The 23877-nt window shown below is 42.3% G+C and overlaps 1 long non-coding RNA gene across 1 annotated transcript; it reads left to right on the forward strand.

The window, feature by feature from the left end:
* Positions 1 to 22491: 22491 nt before the first annotated feature.
* Positions 22492 to 22862, forward strand: LOC116731722 (uncharacterized). The gene is made up of 2 exons (XR_004341613.1): positions 22492 to 22698; positions 22788 to 22862. It is a non-coding gene; the product is annotated as an uncharacterized LOC116731722 (long non-coding RNA).
* The last annotated feature ends 1015 nt before the right edge of the window (positions 22863 to 23877 follow it).

Consider the following 23877-nt stretch of genomic DNA (forward strand, 5'->3'; position numbering starts at 1 on the left):
AAGTTGAGGGAACCCAAGAAAAATGAGTCAAAGTCCCTAATAATTAAGGCTGGAGGTCCCAAAGTAAAGAGTGGGCTAACAATCTAAAAAATAAGTTGGGCTATGAAGATGAAGTGGTTAAAATTAATTGTTCTTTGTGTGAAATTCTACATAAAAAAATATAAAATAAAATCAAGACATCAAGCCCTATCTTTTTATTAGATCTGATGTATAATTTTAAAAAAGACAATCATGGAAAGGAATTTTTAGTGCACACTCAATATCGCATATTGCATCACATTGTACATGTGATTGGCATTCTACTCTATGACGCACTCTTTGGTTCAAGTGTGAATGTTGAAAATAGCCAGCAGCACTGGTGACTCGCAGGGCAACGTTTAACGAACCATCTGTAACGTTACAGGAAGAAAATTAACAGCAATATTTTGGTTTATTTATTCATTCAGACATTCATAAATGTCAGAGTTACAAACTAAATACTAAATTCATAAGATAAATATTTAGTTCCCAAATAAATATTTAGATTAGAAACTAAATATTTAGCTCCAAATTAAATATTTCATTTGCACGTATTTCTTTTCTAAACTAAACTTTCATTTTCCAGAGTAAATATTTATTTTCCAAACAAAACATTTAATTTTATCTAACTAACTAATTATCTATTTTCTAAGCAGGATATTTAGCTTAGAACTAAATGTTTTACAAACAAGCAACTATTAAGCTTGCTAACAAGATATGTAGATTGCTCGCTAAATATTTAGCTGGTATGCTAATTAGCGAAAGGGAACTGTCAAAATAAAAGGTGGGTTTTGTGGACGACTGACAACAGAATAATCGTAAACAAGCAAGAAAAAAGTTTCAGGATGATTTTTCCTATTTGGGCTTCTGTAGTTTTAGATAAAGACACAGAGGAAAACAAAATATTCCAATTTGATTAGTTGTATTTAATAACTCTGTCCTGTGACCTCATGCCTTCTCTGAGCTTCTAGTTATGAACACAAAATATGAAAATTGGCTTCATGTGACATTGCATTTCATCCAGATTTGCATTTCTGTCCAGCTCTACGTATAAAACAGATTTGCATGAACCACAGAAACGTTGGAATGGAAATCAGCTCTGCTCGAACTATGTGGTTCTCATGTCATTTATCATTCTAAATATTTGTTCTTGGGTTGTCCACTGGCAGAATAGTGGACAGAAATGTAGGTGAAAGCAGAGAAATGTTGAAGGAAAAACGGTTAGGCTCATCAGGGCCTCATCACTCTTCACTATAATGCCTGACATCTGAGCTGTTAAAACTCTGTTTTCTTTGAAAGGAAAGTGTTTTCCAAATGCAGCTGCTGTAGAGGTGCACCCCCACCACCGCTGGACTAGCAGGGCCAGAGTGACTTCACACAGCTCCCAGAGATCTGCCATGACTGACAAGCCAACTCTCCATTCAAGTCCTAATAAATTATAAATTCAGTCTACCGTGGAAACGCTAGTCGGCTGCCAAAAGTCAGGTTCCCTGACACATCAGAGACATTTGTATTCCATCAACAAAATTAGCATCGAATTTAAGGTATCTATAGACAGTTGTTGTTTAAAGGGGAAGTAATGTGTATTTTCCAGGCATATAGCACAATAAAGTAACTGTGTCATCTTCAATTGTTATAAAAGCGCTGTATATGTCAAATATGACTTAAAAGATATTTGCCTTGAAATTGTCTTTTTAAAAAGTCCTGTTCTTTCTGAAGCTCCGCCTCCAGGAAGTCATCCCAACATGGCTCCTCTATTAAACTTTTAATGTTTTTAGCAGGGTTGCACTGAGATGTAGATCATATAATGAGCCGTATTTGCTATGTGGTTGATATTGACTAAGGAAAATAATGCTAACTTAATTTATCCATTTATTCATTAATTACAAAAAAGGGAAAAATTAGCTGGACTTATAAGCAAGTCACTGAATGCCATGCTTTCAGTGCTTCAAAACATCAAACCAACTTCAAGGTTAATCAAAGGCAACACACGTAAACACGAGATGCAGTTTTTAAATGAAGGTGGGTTTTTTTGTTTGATTTTTTTTTTTCATTAAAGGTGAAAACAATTCAAACCCACTTGGCCCCATGTGAAAAAAGTGATTATTTCCTAAACTGTCAACAACAACATTGCCTATCCAGTTGTTGCTGGTTGGGCCAATTTTTGAAGCAACGACCTCAATCAGGTGTTTGCAATAAATTGCAATGAGTTTTTTTTTTCCAGCTGAAAGGAATTTAGGCCACTCATCTTTGGAGAAATGTTCTAATTCAGCCACATTGTTGAGTTTTCCAACATGAAGAACCTTTTAAAAATCATCCCACGATATCTCAGTAGGACTCAGACAGCCGCCATAGAGCTGTCTGACAGGACTTGGTGTGTTTTGGATCATTTTCCTGCAGCAGAACCCAAATTGGTTTCTTCTTGAGGTCACCAAATGACGGCTGGACGTTCTCCTTCAGGGTGCTTTGGTCGGCCGCACAATTCCTGGTTCCATTTATCACCGCAAGTGTTTTAGGTTGCTGATGCAGCAAAGCAGGCCCACAACGTCACATTTCCACCACCATGTTTTACTTTTGGTGCAATGTTTTGTTTTGTTTTCTGAAATGCAGTCTGTCCGATGTAAAGAGACAAACACCTTACAAAGAGTTCAGCTTTTGTCTCTTCAGTCCACAGAATGTTTTTCATTAATTATGACTTCCGGTAAAAGGTTCCTGAAGTGGTAACGTAGAAATATGGTAAGGAAGCTGACATGGGATTCTATTGCCTTTTTGTAGGGCAGGATTTAGAGATTTGATTTTAATCAGCAGTTTGGTCTTTGTAAGCAAAATTTAAAAAATGACAAAACAACAATAGAATAAGCTCTGGTGTTAGGTCAAGAAGCTAAAGAAAGCAAAAGTTACTTTTCAGTGAAAACCTGAAAAATAGACAGACCCCAACAATCCTGAATGGTCTGAAGCTCTTTGTTCGTGCTGGGAAAGCAAGCGCACAGGTCCCAGCATGGAGTTTACCGAAGGGCCCGTCTTAATGAGTAAAACTGTTGCTTTTCCACGACTGGCTTTCTCAGTCGTGTTGCAGATTGTAGATTTAATCAGATGTTGTGGCTCAAAAGGCAGATTGTTAGTCTCCAACAAACAAAACTCTCAGAGGGCTCGGATAAAGTTTATGAAAGGTGTAAACATGGTTGCTGTTTCTTTTTCAGTGAGTTGGCCAAAATCCCAGAATGCACATCACAACCAGCCGGTCGTAGTAATGGGACACTTCTTCAATTCAGCGTTGGATAAAGTGATTGCTAAACACCCTTACCTGAAGGCATTGGCTGATTGCCACTTTCACTTCCCACTCAGGACAGCTACAGCCTGTCTTCCTCAGGGCCCCTCGCTCTGTAAATACTTTAAAGAGGGAAAAATGAAGACATTCCGTACAGCTGGATCCACAGCTGTCTGTCTCTTCCAAGTGGTGTCCTGCTGCAGTCTTCGGCTTCCCTTGGACCCTTTGAACCCGTCGTCTCCGTCCTCAGTAGGGGCTTTTCTGCGCTGTTGCTAGGGCCTTGTTAAAAAAGCCTCAGACCTGAATGGGAAAGAGGTATTGCATGTAAAGTTCTTAAATGTGGTAATTATAATATTGCTACCCTGGCGAACGCTGGGAACTCAGGGGAGGCTGCAAGAAAGTGCATACTGACAAAATTCTCTCTTGAATGGTCCCTAACGTTTTGCTCAAACAGGAAGCTGTATCCCACAGTTTACATGAACAGAAGGTTGGATCGAGGTTTTATGAAGGGGCCCCCCCTTGAAAACAGATACCCCTTGCTGCGCATTTCTTGCGCATGTTGCTAACACCTTGTAAAAGTAATCACACCATTTGTTACAGCCACAAACTTCAATGTACCTTATTGTGATAGATCAAAACAAAGAATTGATTGGCTGAGAGCCAGAAGGGAAATCATACAAGGTTTTCAAGGTTTTGTGTATGATTAAAAATCAAACGGTTAAAAAGCTTGGTGTGCTCCGATGACGTCTAGCGCAGAAGTTAGCTTGTAGAGTTCACCTTGATGTCAGGAGGAACTAGCTGTCCTGCGAAGGCCTCAGAGAGGATTGTCAGAGAGCGTTATGTCTTGTCTCTACTGAGTTGAGCCTTATTTTATGGTCCAGCGTATTTAGTCCACCAGTTGGACTTTCACTGGGCAAACGGAGTTAAACCCAAACGTCTGGCGTTGCATCATACTAAACGACACGATAAGACACGACGCCAAATGTTGACGCACTGGTATGTCTCATTTTACAATTGACATTTTTCTGTCCCCCAATCAGTGGACTGTGTTGTGTGACACCAGTAGCTCCACCCTAACAGAACTGTACTGTTGTCCCATGGACCTACAACTGAAGGGGGCTCGGGTTTGGTACAGTCAGTGGCGGGCCGTGCATTTCACACCGAGGCCTTCAGTAGTGCTCCGTCTGAATCAATCCAACCCTCAACAACTATTTTATGGCTATAAAACTTCTACAGCTGCGACACATATAAAAAAAGCATCAAAAATAACCTGATAAAATTGCAATATTATTTAGGAATATAGCAACATTTTACTCACCAAAAATCCTGATTATTTGTACACAAAATCCATCCTCCTTTCTTTCCTCAAGAAGATTTCAATTACTCTGTTGTGCAGATTATCCGTGCGTTTCAGTTCCATGAAGAAGTCCTTTTCTATCGCCGTCGAAGCTAATGCTGAAAGTCGAGCCTGCCCTGTCGTATTTCTGGCATAAGTTTTAGTTAGTAGACTGAAAGTGGCGGACAAATCCTTTTCCCGGTTGTGACAGGCTTGCTAGCTCCGGAGTTGCCCGACCTTGCTTAACAATGTCCAGCTTTTCTTGAAAAGTCCGTCTTGAAAATGGCTTTGACAGTAAATCTCCAACCAAATCCATTTCTTCTCCTCCTTCACCCATTGTGGGTTGACAAACCAGCTATTAAATCAACACAACAACATCTTTGCTTGTGCTACAGATGCAGTTTGCTAGCTCTGGCTAGTACACTCTTTGACTATCCAATCAGAGCGTGTGAATACGCTGACGTTTCCGTACGCCTGCTAGAGGGCCTTGGGGTCGCTAACTCCAAATCTGATTGGTTGAAGCAACAGTTTGATCGACATTTATTTTATGCTGCAGAACTGATTGTGAAGGCCTCCAGGCAGATTTCTTTGACCCTGGCAACAAATAGCGGCTGAAATGTGATTGGTTAAATGCTTAAATATGAAAATACACGTCTGGAAGCAGCGCAACCAGGGGGCTAGCAATGACAGGAAGTGGACAGACCATTTGGAATTATTTAATACGTATTCATGGACAAAATATAATTAACATCAGTCTGTGATTCAGATATTTTTAGGCCAGCAGAAAAGGCCTTGCAGGCCCTGACGGCCCACCACTGGGTACAGTATAGGTTGGCTGTACCGTGCGCTTTTGCAATGGAAAAAGACAAAATAGGGTAAATCTGTAATTCCATAGTGTTCCGGAAAAAAGAGGAAAGCCACGTTGATATGCATATGAAAAGCACTTCATATCACCAATTTGATAGAACCAACTTGACCAGTGCCAGTGGAAACTAGGTTTTTGTTAACTACTGGCATCATGAACGCCAAGTAACATAGCAGACAGGTCAGGGAGGAAGTTGTGGAAAAGTTGTACAGCAAATTCCAGACTTTCATATCCTAAGTGCTATTCCACATCATTTGAAAATGGAAAGAATGTGCCACAACTGCAAGTGTACCAACACATACCTGTCCAGTTAAAGTGACAAGCCAGAGAAGAAGAACAGCCACTAGGAAACAGTAACTCACAGTAACTCTGAAGGAGCAGCAGGAGCCTACAGCTCAGGTTGGAGAATCTGTCGGCATGACAATGATTTGTCTTTTTGTTCTACTATCCACTAAGTTCCACAACGTAGGGGAACAAATTTGAAGTTTTTGGCTTTCATACAAAATGCCCCCACATCACCATAAAAACGCCACCCACGCTGCGAATATTGCAACTTCAACCTCTTCTCCGCTCTCACGTCCAGTGTTAGTTCACATGTGCGCTCATAACGCAAATTTAAAAAAAGAGAATAAAAGAGGAGTACAGGAAGAAAAGCTACAAAGGTCTCAATTGTTTATGCAGACTAATTATCTGGTCAAGAAATGCCATGGTGAATCCCAGAGACGCACGGCTCACCTGTTCTTTCCATCAGAGCCGTCCTCTTGGATCTCCCTCCGCACCGCAGCTGAGTGGGAGTTGGACTTGGGACCGGGAGATGCAGAATGGTTTTCATACTGCTCCATTTAAACTCTTGAATGTTGTCTTTGTAAAAACGAAAAGTAAAACTCTCAAAATGTTCCTCTGACTCCTGTGAATGTTTAAGACGGTGAAGCTCTGTGTCTGATTTAGATTTTACATCTGCCGTTCTACTGCAGAGCTCTGGAAACACGGCTGCTGCCATGGATACCACCAATTTGATAAAAATATGGCTGATTGATTATTCACCTCTGTAAATAAACTTCTTTGTAGAGTTCTTTTTATAAAGCTGAACATAGGCCAGGTGAACCTGGTATGAAGGTAAACCAAGGTTTTCAATACTTCTGGTTTGAATAGTAGATAACACCATTCCAATTGTTCAGTTCTTGAAATGCCAGGTAAAGTGTCAGAATGTTCTAGACTACGAAGCACAGGCTTTGTGCACAGCTGTCACTGACATTCATTCTGAATTCTGTGATCATGTAGAGCTAAATACAGGGAGGAACAATTTTCTTTAGATCGCCTTCAGAGTTGTCCTCGGATAATTGTGTTTGCATTAGTCTCCATTCAAAACTGGCATCAACATGGTCTTACCTGGACGTACTTAGACCATCAGAGGTGTTTTCCTCAGACGAGTCAAGGATAACACCTGCCAGAGGTGAATAACAATTCACCTCTGGCATTAAAATTGATCCTCAGTGATCAGATGTTGCCCATTTTGCATGCAACTATACACATAGCCACATAAACTCAACAGATGTCTGTGAAAGCAGACATGTTGAATCAGGCCTAAAACAGCTAAGCAAACAGAAACAGTGTGATAGTAGTGATAATGTGCTGAAGCATGTAAGGGATGGACCCTAACCCTCAGCCAATCATCTCCTACTGATAGGGGAAGCACAGGTCTTCCTCCTGTTCCTAATCCCTTTTTCCTCACTTTCTTAAAATGTTACTTGCAGCTGGTAAGTAATAGTGCATTACTGCCTCCAACTGGTATGTCAGTTTACCCTTTAAACTACCACCCTCCTAATGGTTTTCAGTGTTCAGTTTGCTTGGGTTGCTTTGACAAATAATGTGGTCTGCGGATCTGGATCCATTTGCCAAGTGTGATTCAGTCAATAAACAAAAACCTGCTTGAACCAAAAACCTAAAACAGGGCTGGTGTGAAAAGCTTTAATCGAACTTCAGTTAATTTGCTTTAAAAGTCCAGTTCACTTGGGAAAGGTGTGAATGCGCAATTGGACTCTGACGTGGACCAAAAAGCAAACTTTGGTCCACCCAAAAACCAAGGTCTCAGTTCAGGTGAAGTGATCTCTGGTGTGGTTCGAATCTATATATGAATGCCAAGCGCTCCAAAAGCAGGAAGTAGACTACAGCACGGAGCATTCTGGGTAAATACAACAAAAACAAATGCACAAGTCTAGTGCTAGAGGGAGAACTGGCTTGTGGTCTTTTGCAAAAGACAAAAGACAATCTTTAATCATATCGAGTCTATCAGGCGTGAAAACACCCTTAGTGTGTGTCTAAGTCATTCCCGAACCCGTAAAGTGAGAAGGTTGTGTGGCAGGAGCCAAACTATGATTCCTGATTCCTAATTTACTGAAACCACAAACTATAGTATATCTGCTCCTTTTGCTCTGCAGCTTTTCCGTTCAGGTCATTAACCATCCATGCCTTCACCTACCTGTTCACTCAACACGCAGTCTTGGACTGGCTCAGGAATCTTGCCATCGGTCTTCACAGAAACAAAATTAACCAATCACCAACACCCTGTTCCACAGCCAACCGCAAATTTTCCCCGGAAATTATAGAAAAAATGAATCTGTCTTCATAAACCTCTCCATCGACGCCTTCTGGAAGAGAAACGGGCCATGATGACCAGACTTGCAGGCTCATAATACCCACTAAATCTTCTCTCTTGTTTTTTGTCATTTCTGCATTTTGACCAAGAACAAAAGCAGGATAACCATTGGAATGTTATTTGCTTGTGGTCATTTGTTAGATATGTACTCAGTGGAACTACATTGTTACGCTTACGTCACATGACTGAAGTGGGCATCTGCCATTCTCTCCAGTGGGTCTGAGGAGAGCATGCAGGATGCCTCCTGGCTTATGTGCCGCGTTCAAAAGTGCGCCACTTTACCAAGTCTTCCATCATCAACCACCTTGGAGAGAGGAAAAGATTTGACATGTAAACCAAGTTTATTTTTCGTCACATTATATATAAAAACAGCTAATGGTAAAGAATGGTAGGGAAGAAATCATTGAAATAGGTGGAACTTCTGATAAACTCTGACATTGATTTCTTTCTGAAGGCATGTTTTCTTGTATGATGGCTACTTTTTTTGTCCCTAGTACGTAAAAAATCTTCATAAAAACTTAACTCCCACACTCATCTGTGGCTTGCTTAAAAGATTTAATGTTGAACCTTTTTTTAAAGGCTTCCAGAAGGCCCTCCACAGTATAACAGGAGCAGCTGAGACAATGTTGGCTCCTTTTTCTTTATGTGTAGATCAGTGGTGTCAAACCCAATTTCATTTTGGGCCAAATCAAGATCGTGAATGTTCTTAAAGGGCCAGTTGTGCCAGACTCTATTGCTAAAACCGGTTAACAAACTGTTCAAATATAAATAAATTATTAATATTAAAGGATATTGAGCATCTTTTCAGTCCTTGCAGCATTTCGCAACTGTTATTAGGATTTTTTGCAATAAAAATCATGGTGTTTGTGCAACTAATTTTGAAATATTTGCACTTATGTATGATGGGAAAGGTGACTCTTTATTACTTGCCCTATAATTATGGATTATAAATCACATAAGACTGAGGCAGACGGTTTTTAGAAGTAAGAACTACATCCACCTGCAGGTGGGAGTAAACAGTCACTTGGATCCGATAGTTTTCACCATTTTTGCCAAAAATCTGCAACAAACTCACAATTATGTATTGCTTGGAAAAATGCAGGGATTTCTTGATTTTGCGTGAATTTCCACGATGATTTGAAGAGAAGTGAAGGGACTGATTGGTGTAATTTGGCAGTAGACGGATAAAAACTATTTTGATTGACAAAATAATGTTTAAGCACATACGGTGCTATTCTTTAGAGTCTAGAGGGCCACATAAAAAGCTACAGTGGGCCAGATTTGGCCCCCGGACCTTGAGTTTGCCACATGTGGTGTTAGATGCTTGACTTCACAATAGCTGTGCATCCTTTGAAGTTTCCTGCTGTAGTGCTAGGTGCTAAATACTTTGACACTTCAAACTGGCTTTCTGCTATATTTACAACTTGCCCTCTATGAACTGCCATGGAATGTGCCAGTATCAACCACAACAACAAAGATGCAGCTCAGTAGCCCTTTCACAAGCAAATCCAGCCTTGGCCCTAAATTAAGAGCGCCCTTGTTGGCACAGAGCAGCCGGATGGGTCTCTTGTTATTTTCTAAGCTGGCCTTTTGTAACCGTATCTTTAGACTCACGGTGCCGTACGGGAGTGGCTTTCCCGGTCGTGCTCACTGCTGAGACGTACAACAGAGACGCCTGGGAACTGAAACACAGAAGCCAACCTCTCCTGGAAACCCTAGAGCTGCGATCTGCTACCAAGACACTCCCTTGTTTTTGTCACTACAGTGCCCTATGCTATAGGAGACAATTTGCTTGAACTGTGCCCATTAAGGTTGAAAGCAGGACAGAACTCTTACGCTCTGCTTCTAGATTTTTTTTTTTTTTTTTTTTTTTGCACAAACATGAAGGATTACCGTAATGATTGACACAACGCAGGTCAAGAAGAAGCTAGCCAAAATGTAGTTCATCTTTTTAATTCTTGTGCCAAAAGCAGAGTGAGTTATGGATGATAGCATCAGCGCTGGAAGTCGTTTAGTCGGTTGCCAGCGTGAAGACTTCTCGGCTAGAGACAACTTCTCGCCATGTGTTTTCGTTTACACACAGAATCATGTTCTCTGCTCTGATTCCATCAGCCCAGTAGGTAAACGTATGTAAAAACCAGTGATCTAATGTGGGCAATAATGTAATAACTGCCAATACTAATAATAGAATTATTTTGGGTCATTTTAAATGTAACAACATTTCCTGCCAATGACATAAAATGTTTTATTTGCTTCTATAGCATTATTACATTCTTTAAAAAAATGCAACAACTGCAGCTGGTAATGTGATATTTGTCCTGGATGGTAAAGTCACCAAGGAAACCCAGTGTGCAGAACTTCCTGTAAGAATTATCCATTCAGAATCTTTGTTTAGAATATTGTTTACTTTCTCAGAGATTCCAAATCATAGTTTCATGTATGGAGGAATATCATTTATTTATGTAGGTTAAAGTGTGTTGGAGAAATGTGTCCCAATTTAGGAAGAGAATCGTGGTCACGAGACACACATGTTCTTATTACATGACCAAAATGTTTTTTAGTGATACACTAATAATATAATAACCAGCCTATAGCAAAGACAAAATATTATAACATCACCGCATATAAAATGTTACATTATTGGCAAATTATTACATTACATTGCCTTAATTGCAACTTAAAAGGTCAGAATTATAAATGGTAAATGGCCCAACAGAAACGGAGCGGGGATCGAACCAGCAACCCGCCAACTACATGACGAACTGCCAACAAAACCCCTGAAAATTATAAAAGAAAGGTCATGAAGATTGCAGAAGTTTTTTTCTGTTTTGTCATTTTACAAGGAAAAATGTATGTTTAAAAAGAGGAAGTGGATCTGTTTGAGAATATCAATAAATTTAAAAATGTGATTGAATGCAGCAACTGTGTGCTGCTAAGTGATACCAATTTTTTAAATCATTTTTATTGTTATCAAAGAAGTATCTATCTATCTATCTATCTATCTATCTATCTATCTATCTATCTATCTATCTATCTATCTATCTATCTATCTATCTATCTATCTATCTATCTATCTATCTATCTATCTATCCTGGAGAACAGGGCCTGCCTGGTGCTGCTCTGATCCAGCTGCTGAGGAGGAAGAATCCCTCCCTGACTCAGAGGGGCTCATGTGTTAACTTGTGTTTGGCCGTGCAGCCTTCTGTTCCCTCAGGGACTCTGTCATCTGTGATACTGCTTATATTGGCATGAGAAGAAAAAAAAGTGCTGCATACCAGACTTTCTTCCAGTGTGAATTACTCTAACCTTTTGACTCGTCTGAGGATAACAAACTCGAGTACACACACACACACGCGAGCACACGCCCACACACGAGAAGCGGTTTGACACACGGTGTGATTAAAGATCGGGCTTTAGAAGGAGGCATTTCCTGAGACTGCGATGGCGGGAGCAGCGGGTTGGGCTGGCAGCTCGCTGTGTGTTTGTGTGTTTGTTGGGGTCCGACTCCTTGATTCCCATCGGGGTATCGATCGCTGGCTGAACGGCAGAGAGGAAGTTGACTCACACCTCCGGTTTCTGACGCCTTTCCCTTCTGCTACGTCTCTTCCTGTCGCTCGTTTGTTCTCGCCGTCCACTCCTTGACGAAGTGGACGCCCGTGACCCCGCCCGACCCCTGTGCTATAAAAAGCCAGCCAGGTTTTTTGGTCCAAACCCATGGAAGTCAGAGGCGGGGCCAGCCACCACCCTCACTTAAACCCTCCAGCCTGCTTCCCCCGCCGGGGGCCTGCCATGGCTGCAGAGGACGTTGTTGTGAAATCCTCATCTTTTTATGATTTCTCAGACCTTGCTGATGTTTCAAGCTGAGGCTAAAGTTCTCGACGACACGCCAACTCGTTTTTATTTTCTCGCAGAGCAAACAGATGGAACTTCTCACTCAAGTCGGCTCTGCGGTGTCGCACGAGCAGTCCCAAATAAAATGAGAAAGCAAATTTAAATCCCTCATAATTGTTTTATTTTTTTTACCCCTCCAGGGGGTCTTTTTGTGGGCTCTGGTGTCCCTTATATGACAGTAGACTGACAGGAAACGGGGAAGGAGAGGGGGGAAGACATGCAGCAAATGTCGTCGGGTCCGGGAGTCAAACCCGCGACGGCCGCGTCGAGGACTCAAGGCCTCCAAATACGGGTCGCGCTAACCGCTACGCCACCATGGCACGCCCCTCATAATTGTTTTAATGAACTATTAATTAATACTTTTCCTATTTTAGATTGCACATCATAATGAGTGGAATGCAGTATTACTGCTGGCTCATATTTGATTTGACCACAAGTTTTTATTTTATTGGTACACATTCATCTCCGTAGGGATTTAAGAGGGCCTGAGTGCTGTCAATCAACCTCGTGTATGTACTGCTCACTACCTCCCTGTTGTTCTCTGTTACGGTTAATTCCCAAAAATGGAGCCAGTTAGCATGGTGCTGAAGAGAATTAGAGCTGCTGAAAAATAACAATAAAACAATTTGACTTTTTTTTACACGGAATTCTGAAGTATCTTTCTCAGAGTTCTGACTTTTCATCTCAGAATTGTGAATCAGAACTCTGAGAAAAAAGGTCAGGATTAATAAAACAAAAATAAATGAATAAAACTGAACTGAATTCTTTGTTTATTAGCACAAACCAGACAGAATCACAAAAGTCCAAGGGAAAGAGAAACTGTCGGTGCTTCAGCCTTTCCATGGAAGTCGGTTGTGCGATTTGATTAGTTTTTTGTTGTTGTTTTTGGTTTCTTCTCACATGCAGGAGTTTCAAAAATAACAAAAGTGAGTCACGTTGTGAACAGAATGCTTTCCTCCAGGGCAGACCGCAGAGAGAGAGACATAATGTAGCGAAGTGAACAAATGGCGAACATCGTCACTGTTTCTCACCTCGGGTTCAGCAGAGCCATAAAGCGGTGAAGTGGCTGCAGAGTCGTTGGGTTTCATGGCTGCAGGAGGACGGTTGTTGTTGGCCGGCGTTCCTGGACCTGAGAGAAGTTGGAGGACGTCTCCGACGCAGCGACCTGGTTTGCCCTCTGCGTGGGAAGAGCATGAGGCTAACAGACCAACTGTAGGATTAGCCCTGGGTGTTTTTAAGAGAAAATAAATGTTGTGACTGGCTTAAAGTGGGGTAAAGGGGTTTGGGGCTGTGATGTGGGTGGACAGCAAAAAAAAAGTCAGGACTAAAGATATGGGATTCCAGATACTTTTGTTGCTTTTTTAGTCCAACTTGCTGGAACGTTGTCCTTCTTCCTACTGCTGGCATGAAAACGTCTCATCCAGCTTCACAAAGTGTCACGTTTGTCTAGATATAATAACAGCATCTGTTTCTGCACAATGTGCATTTATGTCACATTGGAAAGGTTCTACTGTGAGATGCGCTGTTTTTCACTGCTCTGTGACAAGACAGAGAAAAATCTGAAATTCCATTTTTTAGCTGCTGTTGTCATTTAGTAAAATAATGTAGAAAAACTATTATAATTATTTTATGGAGATTTCAAAACAAAACAAAAAAAGGTATTTGATTATATGTGAGAGTTATGATGGAGTTCTTCTATCTTTGACCTTGGTGACCTTTGCATTAGGAATTAAACTAGATGTTGCACTGGAACATTGTCAAAGTTAGGAATCAGAAGATGTAAATTTTTTGTAAATTACCTGGTAAGCTCCAGATAAGTAACCCGAAAGTTGACCGAAAGTATCTGGTGAATTCCACACACCATGTGGTAAATTTAGCAAAGTGAGCACCGACCTCAGATTTACACTACATGTGGCTCCGCTCCAGTGCGCACTTCACTGAAATTTGTAGCCTCCCTGATTTTCAAAATGCTGTGAAGCCCAGAGGGGATACAAGAGGCATGTAATTATAGTTCTCAACTTCCAAATTAATTGTTCTTTGTCCTTTTCGCTCTCACTTTAACTTGAGAAAGTGGACTTCTTTTTTTTTTTTTTTTTTTTGAATTTCTTTGGCACCACTGGCATTTATTTGATGGTAATCTGACAGGAGGGCAGAGAGAAGAGAGAAGACATGCCATGTTGACGTCTACATGCTCTGTATCCGGGGAGATCGCTGTAACCATGGTGCCACACAACCCCCCAGCAAGGAGAAATGATAATATATCGGTGGAGGTGTGCCACGCCATGCTGCCACGCACCACTCAGTGTAAACTCTCTTACAGACAGATAATTACTGCAGAGTTGATTCTGCGGTGGATCGGAGTGGAAACGAAAATTGGGGGAAGGTTTTGTAAATGACTACGCAGGAATAGGCTTGTTTTAAGAGTGTTTTCACACCTGATAGACTCGGTTCAGTTGGGGACAAAAGACACGTGTTAGTTTTGGTTGTATTTACCCAGAATACCCTGCGCCATAGCCCACTTCCTGCTTTTGGAGCGGTCTCCGGTCCGCTTGTTGTTCACATATGCATTCAAAGCGCACCAGAGTTCACTTCAGCCAACCCAAGATCGACCAGAGTTTGCGTTTTTGGTCTTCCATTCAGACCTCCCCAAACTAACCAAAGGCAAATCAATCTATTAAAGCAGACCAAAGAGCTCTGGTGTGAATGCATCCTCACATGTCACCTTTATGAGAGATAATCAAAAAGTTTAAGTTTCTTTGACTAAGCCTGTGATGAGTTCACTGAAACGAAAGAGTCAACTGCCAAATACATCTAGCTGGAAACCTTCTCAGAGGACAAGAAAAACATTCCCATCAGAGAGGAAGCAGAGAGACTTCACCCCGGGGATCTCCTTTGGCATGTGTCGATACACACAGCGCAGAATTTCACAAGTAGCTGTCAGCGGCCCAGGAGTAGTTAGTCAAGTGTTCACCTGCCAGACGCTTGTTTCCTTCGTTATTCACAGAGCTGCATCAAACATTATCATCTCCTCTATGAGTTAAGTCTTTCACACATCAAATAGATAAGAATGCATTACTGATTCCCCCCTACTGACGACTCCAGTTGGTCCCTTGACGCCTGCATCTCTTGATGCACCTTGCTTGAACCCCTTGAACCAGCTCCTCTAAAGGAAAATGATCCGCTCGAATCTTTCTTGCTGACAATGTCTTGAATTCTCTCGAAGTCTTACCTCTGCTGACTTGTGGAGTGCACTCCGTGACCTCCGAGTCGCTACTGCGCAGCGGCTTGACTTGTGCGGACGTCGCACAGTCACGCCCCTCTCTCTCCGGGAAGCCACATCGGAGTAATCGGATCTGCAGGGACGCCGGGGTCGGTGTGCCTCGGCAGCCACGGTTCTGAGTATTCAGCCATGAAAGACGACTGACGCTCCGGAGGTTATCAAGGTTTCACAGTATGCAGGGTTAAATGTGGAGATGGTATTTGTGCATCTCTGTTTAGATACCTGTATTTATGAACTTGAATGAGCCACCAGGGGTGTGGGACTAGGCCAGGAAATACCAATGTGGCTCTCCATAGGATTGCTCTGGCTGAGAGCCCCCATCTGCAGGAAACAGGTCGGCTCATGCGCCTCCTCATCTCTCCTGTAAGAGAGCGAGAGAGACTAACTAGAACGTATCGTGTGTGTGTATGTGTATGCATACCCATAAATTACACATTTTGACAGCATGTACGTATAAATATACCTATATACTGCTTGGCACCGACATGCCAAGCAATCCATACTGTATCTCGTGTGTCAATGGGTCATAGTGTGCAATATGTGAAGCTCCCAGAGCCGGTCTGGCTCCTAAGGGAGCGCAGTCAGTTCTCTGAGCCGGTGGAAGATGGTCCAGCGTCTGTCCCCAGCTGCTAAACCAAACAGTCGGATGTCTGAGAGTCCAGTGTTGAGCCTCCGCACAGGCCCATCCGCAGCTGAAAACGCACTCCAGAAAATAAACAGGCCGGGGGCCATGCAGAGCAAATATTTGATCGGTCTGGGACAGATGTGTATGTGGGTGTGTGTGTGTGTGTATGGGTGGGGGTGGGAGGGATGAATATTCCTCCAGGGTTAGAAGGAGGGAGAGGAGGAGAGGCTGGCTGGACATGAAAGGAGCAACTACTGTATAAATCACACGTCTTGGTTTGGCAAAGAGGCAACAGTTGAAGTATGAGGATCTTTCCATTGAGTTGATTAGAACCTAATGCTGCTTATAATAAGAGAAACACAAAAAGTAGTTTGTGTTGAACAAAGTCATCTGAAACATATCAGACTTTCCACCTGCCGACATTTTCAGCCGCCACATGTTTATTTGCATTCTTTCTAAGGTTATGTTTACACAGGACCGCCGTCTGGACACGGCCAGTATTTTAAGATATTGATTGGGGGAAAAAGTTCCTCGTTTAGACGAGATCGTAAAAAAGAAAACCTTGAGTCCGCTGCAGTTGCCATGCCAGGCCACTGTGCGGGTGCTGAGAGTTTAGCACGTACAGATTCATGATAGCTATGAGTCGACTGATGTGACGGCAAACTTAAAAATAATGATGTAATCAGTCATTGAAGTAAATGTTTCACTTTTTATGATGTCTGTTCGTTTGGTCAGCAGAGGCTATGGCTTTAGAAAGCCTCCCTGGAGCCCATTCCACTTATGCCCAGTCCTTTTCCTACTGTCGAATTACAACCTGGATGAGTTGTTGATGCTCTCTTGGAGTCATTCTTGTGGGTCGACCGCTCCAGTGAAGCTTCACCGCTGTTGGATGTTTCCACCATGTTTGTTCTCATTGTGGTCTGCTAGATTTCCAAACCCTTAGAAAAGACTTTGTAACTATTTCTGACATGCAAGTTACTTTGTTTCTTCTAGGTTCTTAAGTTTCCTTTCACTGAAGCATGATGTGTTGCTTTTGAATTCTTTTAGCCTGCTTCAGTTTGTCAGACAGTTACAACCTGATTCAACAGGTCTTCCTGTACCATGTGTTTTCTAGGCACATAGTATCATTTTTCAGCACATGCAAGTAACTATGTTACCTTCAGTTCTTATGAAAATGTTGCACATATCAAATATGACTTAAAAGGAGTTTGACTTTGTAATTTAACTTCTTGAAATTGGGCCTCTACCTCATCACAACATGGCTCCTGAGCTTCTCCTCAGGGTATTGCTTCTTTATCAGAGTTGCACTGAGAAGTACAGTAGTTCCTATAATGAGCTCAGTCCCACCAGGTGTGTTGCTAATTGATGTTGGCTAGTCTGAAGGAGCTGAATGGGGTGTGGTGAGAGAGGGCTGCTCTGTGAGGGGGAAACCTGGAAGGTGTGAAACCTCAGCTCTGAGGAGGAGCTGTGTCCTTGAAGGCGGGGCTAGGTCCACCCAGGCGTTATGCACAGCTGAACGGTTGCCACAGGAGATTCAAGGATTTCTCAAACATGCACATAACAGTCCAGGTGTGTTTGTGATGAGGGAATGACATCAAAAACACTTGTTTCACTTGTTTTATGTGAATCAAAAAAGTGGATTTCACATATTACTGCCCTCCTTAAATACTTATTATTTGAAAACTTCTTCTTTTTATGGACTCAGACGATCTGATTCAGAATTCGTTTGGTGACAAACAGAGGAAATCTCTGAGAGATAAATCCTCTGAATGAGAAAGCTCCCAGTTTTCCGTTTTCTCCGACACTGCCCAGCGAAGCACAAAAAAAACAAGTCAGGAAAAACAAAAGCTGCTCCTGGATCCTGGCAGCTGTCCGTGTTTGGCTCTGGCTGACATCAGCGGTCAACCAGATGTGCGCTCCTCTGAGGAGGATTGGAGATCATATTGTGCGAGCCTCATATGGAGCCACGGTCCGCCATAGTCTGTGCTATTATACAGAGCTGTTACATAAGAGGTCTGGCATGAGCCCGTAAAAAAAAGTCTTACTGTAAAGCCCCATAGGCTTCACTGTCCTCCATCGTTTGAGGAGAATTTATCGAGTCCGGGTATTCACATGGCAAGCTGACGTGTTCGGCCGTCAAACTGCCTGCTGGAATCAGAGTTGCAGTTTATTGGCTTTTCAGCCAAGAACGTATCAGACAACCCGACATCATACGCCTCGTATTTCCTGTGGCTTCGCTCCAGAGGGGGCTGCATAAAGGAGCACTCCGCGTTCACATCCTCCACAGCCTCTTGTTCACTGTCAGGGGCCTCGTTTGCCGCACGCACCATTAATGTTGATGAGGGGAGAGCTTCTCTTAGGGGCCCGTGGATAACAAACAGCGGGCCCTTATAGAGGGCCAGAGTTTGCCCCTGCTGTTTTGAGCAGCCACACCCATCTTTAACCTGCTGTGGGCCTGAGCACCGACTTGCAAAAGTATTTAGAGCCATGGAGTGTCTCAGGTTTATTTTTATAGCAGCTTTCCCAACAAGGCAAGGTGCTTTAATGCACTAACCAATTAAGAAACAAGCAATAAACATTGCGATATGTTATGTTTATTGCTACACATCAAATATACAAAAATACACATCAAATGTTCCAGTTATGAATCAAAGGCAGTTCTAACCAGGTGAGGTTTTACTGTTACGGCTGTTTTGCGGTTTTCTGGAAGTTTTCTTTGCCAGATTTGTGGAGCGTAGAAACTGAATGCTGCTTCTTCACGTTATGCTCCAAACCCAGCCCTGGCCATCGCCTTCCTACGTGATCCTCCGCGATTCTCATCTCCTTTCAACGCTCCGCCTGGAATTTCTCCCATTGAGCTCGATTTCTAGAATTTCAACTAGTAGACAAACGGAAGGCGATTTTCGGAGCTGAGGAAGTTGAGGAAGTCGTTCAGGCCTCGATTCCAAATATCCAGTTGACAGTAACAGTCGTCTGGTTCACTTCTCTCCTCGCAGTGGTTGCTTACAGAGCAGGCTTCACAGCATCAAACTGCCTCTACACGTTAGCGGTTGAGTGAAATGTTAAACTTCCAACAGAGGCCACGCCTCCAGGAAGCAATCGTTTCTCGATTGAGAAGCGTCCAAACACTGTGGACGATAAGAACTGTAGGGTAAGAGGCTTTAAAAAATTTTTTACCATAGCTCCAGCTACAAAAATGAAATCATTTTATAAAGTAGACCAACACAAACTAGTGTGTCATTTTAAAGAACAAAGAAAGTGAACTGTTGTTTTCTTTTTTTTTCTTTCATTTTTATTTTACAAGCACAAGTCTAAAAACCTGCGCATGAAAAAAACCCTCAACAGCAGCTTCTTGTCTTGTTGCCAGGTCAGGTTTGTAGAGTGGCCCACTAGTAGATGTTAAATCAGCAGATTTAATCTACTTTATTACTTTTCTCTGGCTCACTCAGAGGTCTGACCGGTCTGCTGTTGTCCTTGGTCCTCATGATGCTGTTTGCTCAGTAATGTCCTCTAACAAACCTCTGAAGCCAGAAACTGGTTTATACCGACATTAAATTACCCACCAGGGCACTGTATTTACTAAGTTGACTTTTGAAAGCTATTGTATCCACTGGATTTTATGTAGGGGTATCAAAGTAAAAGGGGTTGGATACAAATCTACAGTCACCTTTATCTAATAAAAACCTAAAGGAATTGTTCCAGCTCCAGCTCTTCCAGAAATCACAGCTTTATGTTTGTCTGTCGCACAAAATCCAACTAAAACCCATTCAAGTTTGTTGCTATGATACAAAGAGAATAAAATCAAAGCACTTTTTTTTTTTTTTGCGGTACTAGTGGCTCGTATTTTTTCAACAGTAGGCAGACAGGAAGGAGGGTGAGGAGAAGACATGCGGCAAAGGTCGCCGGGACCGGGAGTCGAACCCGCGACGTCCGCGTCGAGGACTAAGGCCTCCAAACGTGGGGCGTGCTAACCCCCTGCGGCACCACAGCACGCCCCAAACTCAAAGCACTTTTAACACCTTGTAGTGACTTAATGTGCCGTACTGGCAGTTTTACCCTTCATATTAGCAAGTGTGTGATGGACAGTGAAGACTCTTCATGTCATAAAAATAGAAGAAAAAACCCCCCAAAAAAGAAAACCTCTGAGCTATTCCAAGAGGTGACATTTACTGTGAGCAAGCCTTTCCTGGAGTGGCAGGATCCACTCATTCTGTGACTCTCTTTGTTTAAAGTCTGCTCGCACAATGATGCTGCTCTGTCCTAAAAATACTGCTCATTATTTGGGAGAGTCACTCCACAACATCCAGAGCTCAGCCTGTCTCTGTTCCAGCTCTTATTTTGTCATAAAACGGAGACGGCGGTCCTCCCTGCCCTGAACGCCGATGAGCGTTCTCATTTACCAAGCGGACGTAAGGTGGTTGTGTTTAAGAAAACAGATCTGGAGGGATTTCGCGTGTTGACTATTAACTATTAACTTTTTAACATTTTTGGATAATTGCTGCATATGGAAGCACATGCTGCATCTCTGCAGGGTCATGAGTTGTTTCCATTTTCTCAAACACAAATGAGATTTCATTACTGTCAGCCTGTCGTCGTTAACCGCAGAACGATGCTGTGCCCTCATATCCTCACAGGAAAGATTTTGGCTGTTGTTCTGGAATTCGGTTGAGGCTCATTAGCAGCTAGTATGTTACCTGTTTTTATGAAAACACCTTTATTTGTTTTTAGATCTGGTATATTTTCCCCTGAGTTTAAGTTTGACAAATGAAGAAGTTAAGATAATGATAGCAGTTTGTGTTATTTTTTTCTTTAGCTTTAAACTCCAGACTTGTACAGTATACCTACAGCATACAGCTCTCTAAATTGCATCCAAAATACCTGTTTTTATGTAAGACATTAATCTTTTGTGATCAATTACAAAAATATTCAACAGAAAATGTTACATTTATCCTTTACAATTCAACTCTAAAACAAATAGATATGTGAAATCACAAAATGAGCAAAGAAACTCAAGTAACCAGAGCCCGTTTTCCCAAAGAATCCCGAGAGTAAAAGTGACAACAGGAAAATTCTTAGAATTTCTAGAACTCCACGAATTTTACCTCGATAAGATAAAAGTTATTCACAAAACCGTAGATAATACTGGCCCCTTTAAAGACTTTGTGTGCATTACAAGATAAATAGTGACTCAAAAACTGATCTGTTTGTCTCTGAACAGATAAACAGTCTTATTAGCCAATAAGCCGTCTCAGCTTTACAATTAAGCAACCAGAGTTGCCAGAGTTGCTTCCAGGTTGAGTAAAAACAAAACACGGCTGAGCTCCACGCTGGTCTCCACGCTGGTCTCCACGCTGAGCTGAGCTCCGGGCAGGGCCCGGCTTGTTGTGCAGTGATTGCATTCGCAGCGTCCTGTGCTATTCTGACGCAGGAAAATCCCCAGCAACTATTCTGGAGCGGCTGAAGCCGAGGTTGGAAGCATTGTTGTCGTTTTACTGCCTTATTGTCCGCCGCTTTTGCATTTCAGGACGGCAAATAAACATCACCGTGGCGAGGCCGCTCCGAATATCCACGAGCGCCACGAATAGACATTTCATTTAGTTCCTGGGAATGGCCTGCTAAGTGCATGATGATGGCAGGAGCCGCGCCACTCACTCCAGTAAAAACGGCTTTATGAGGAAAGTTGCCTCACCACTTCCTCCGTCCTCGCGCCGTAAAGACCGAAATTAGTATGAATTTGATTCCATCATTGTTGACTGGACCAATTTTATTTGTTTCGAGTTTATCTCGACACGGGACGCTTTTGTGCATGCGGTGATCCCGCGGAGCCTAATTTGGACGGGAATCAGTGGAAATGGGAAAGCGCAGTTCCTGCTGCTATCTTTGATATAAAAAAAAAAATCGGTTGCTGTGCCCTCCTCCCTGTAATTTTCCCCAACCGCCTCCGCCACCGCTCCGATGACAAACACTCATCGGACCGCCGCTTTTCGAGGCCGTTGGCCCCCATGTTTGTTTGAGACGACTTAGCCGTCCGTGTAGAATCTTGTTTTGCGTTCACAGAGTCTCCAGGCGGCCCATGTCCACAGCTGGAGGATTTCACAACAGTGAGCCGTGTGTACACCGGGGACGGCTCCTGACCGCCTGCCTGTGCTGACCCTTCCTGTCATCCTCCCTCCCCGGGGTGGAATCTGTCACCGCTAAAGGAGACATTCCGAGCCGCCGTGCGAACCTACTGCATGTCGAGCAACATTTTCTCTCTGCAGTCATTAGATAAAGATTCATCTTCACAGAAAGGCTGACAGAAGGGAGGAAAGAATGATAACCAGGATCTTACAAGCCACGGTTGCCATGGTGGGAGCTCGGCCCACTGGGGCCCACCCACGATGCCTGGACAAAATGGGTGCTGTGGAACAGACTGGAGGAAAATTTAAGCATGCAGTGGAGGATGTAGCTAAGAAACCTGTATTATTCCTACTGCTTTAAAGGGGCTTAGTTATTATTATTACTTTCCAGGCACATAGTTCCATTTTATAGCACAACCAAGTAACTATGTGTAACCTGGTTGTTGTTATAATTATACAAAATGTCTTTTTTTGTTGTTGTTTGTATTGCTCTCTACCTGACCGAAAAGCTGTCATTGTTTTGAATGTGTTACTTTAAGAACAGTAGCCCCTCCTTTTTATTTCTTCTTCTATGGTTTTGTCTTTAAAATGTTTGCGTCCCTTAGGCCCTCCCCTTTTGTCATGTTGTCCTGCGGGAGAGGTGTGTCCTATTTACTTTCTATCTAAATACTTCTAGTTTATTTGTAGATTTATTAAGTTGATTTCTGTTATGTATTTTTGTTTGTGTAGGACTTGGAGCGGGCAGCTTGTAACTATTGTTTTTCTGTTGGATATTTTCGTCAGAATAAATCTTTGAAAGCCAAACAGAGTCACAGCCTGACTAACATCTAATAACCAGCACAACGCAGAAGGGATCCGGTTACATATGCTAACCTCTGTTGTTATGCTATAAATGCTATATACATCAAAAATAAAATAAAAGGGGTTGTTCTGTGGTGGCACAGGGGTTAAGCACAACCACCATAGTCCACCTTAGTCCTCGACGCGGTTGTAGCAGGTTCGACTCCCGGCCTCAGGGGCGCAACTACATACTTTCTGAGGTGTATGTCATCGCGCACCCCCCCCACCCCCACCCCCCTGCCCCAATGACATAAATAAACTTGTACAACTCATTTTTAATTAAGTATCAATAATAATAAATGTACATATATGTGAATAAATTGCTGCCTAAAGGGCAATTAAAAAAGAATGAAACAAAAAACAAGGCAATATTTAATAATTTAATATATAAGTGAGCCAAAGAGCCACTTCTGTTATCCTGTGTCTGGAACCGCCTGTGTCTGCAGGTCTGAGGCTTTTTGTTAGCATGTTTTCTATCGTTCTTATAGCTTGATAGGAAACTTGATCCAAACTGGGAACCCACATTAATAAAGTGGTGAAATAATATTGACCACAAAACACTGTATTTATAAAAAATGTTAAAAAAAAATTCCTACACAATCCTAACAAACGTTTTTAATGTTGAAAAAATAAACTGTTTCTCATCACAATATTAATTTATTTTCTATTAATCTATTTGTATGAATTATTCTTTAAATTGCCATTTATATTATTTTTCGGTCTCAGGAAATGACTGAGGGGTGAAGAGACTGATGTCTGGTTCTGTAGGTTCTTTAGGTTCTTTAGGTTCTGACGGGTCTGCGGTTCCTCTCCTGATCCATTCTGTCTGATATCAAACCCACTGAATGTCACCGACACATTTTTTAATGTCCCTATTAAACTTCACTGTGATTGTTTAGCCTGTTTCTTCCCACCACCATCTGTATTTTTGCCAGAGGTTTTGCTTCTAAGGACGGTGTTTTATCGGGTGGACATTTTA

Source organism: Xiphophorus hellerii, chromosome 13 (assembly GCF_003331165.1).
Source record: "Xiphophorus hellerii strain 12219 chromosome 13, Xiphophorus_hellerii-4.1, whole genome shotgun sequence".
Taxonomy (NCBI): Eukaryota; Metazoa; Chordata; class Actinopteri; order Cyprinodontiformes; family Poeciliidae; genus Xiphophorus; species Xiphophorus hellerii.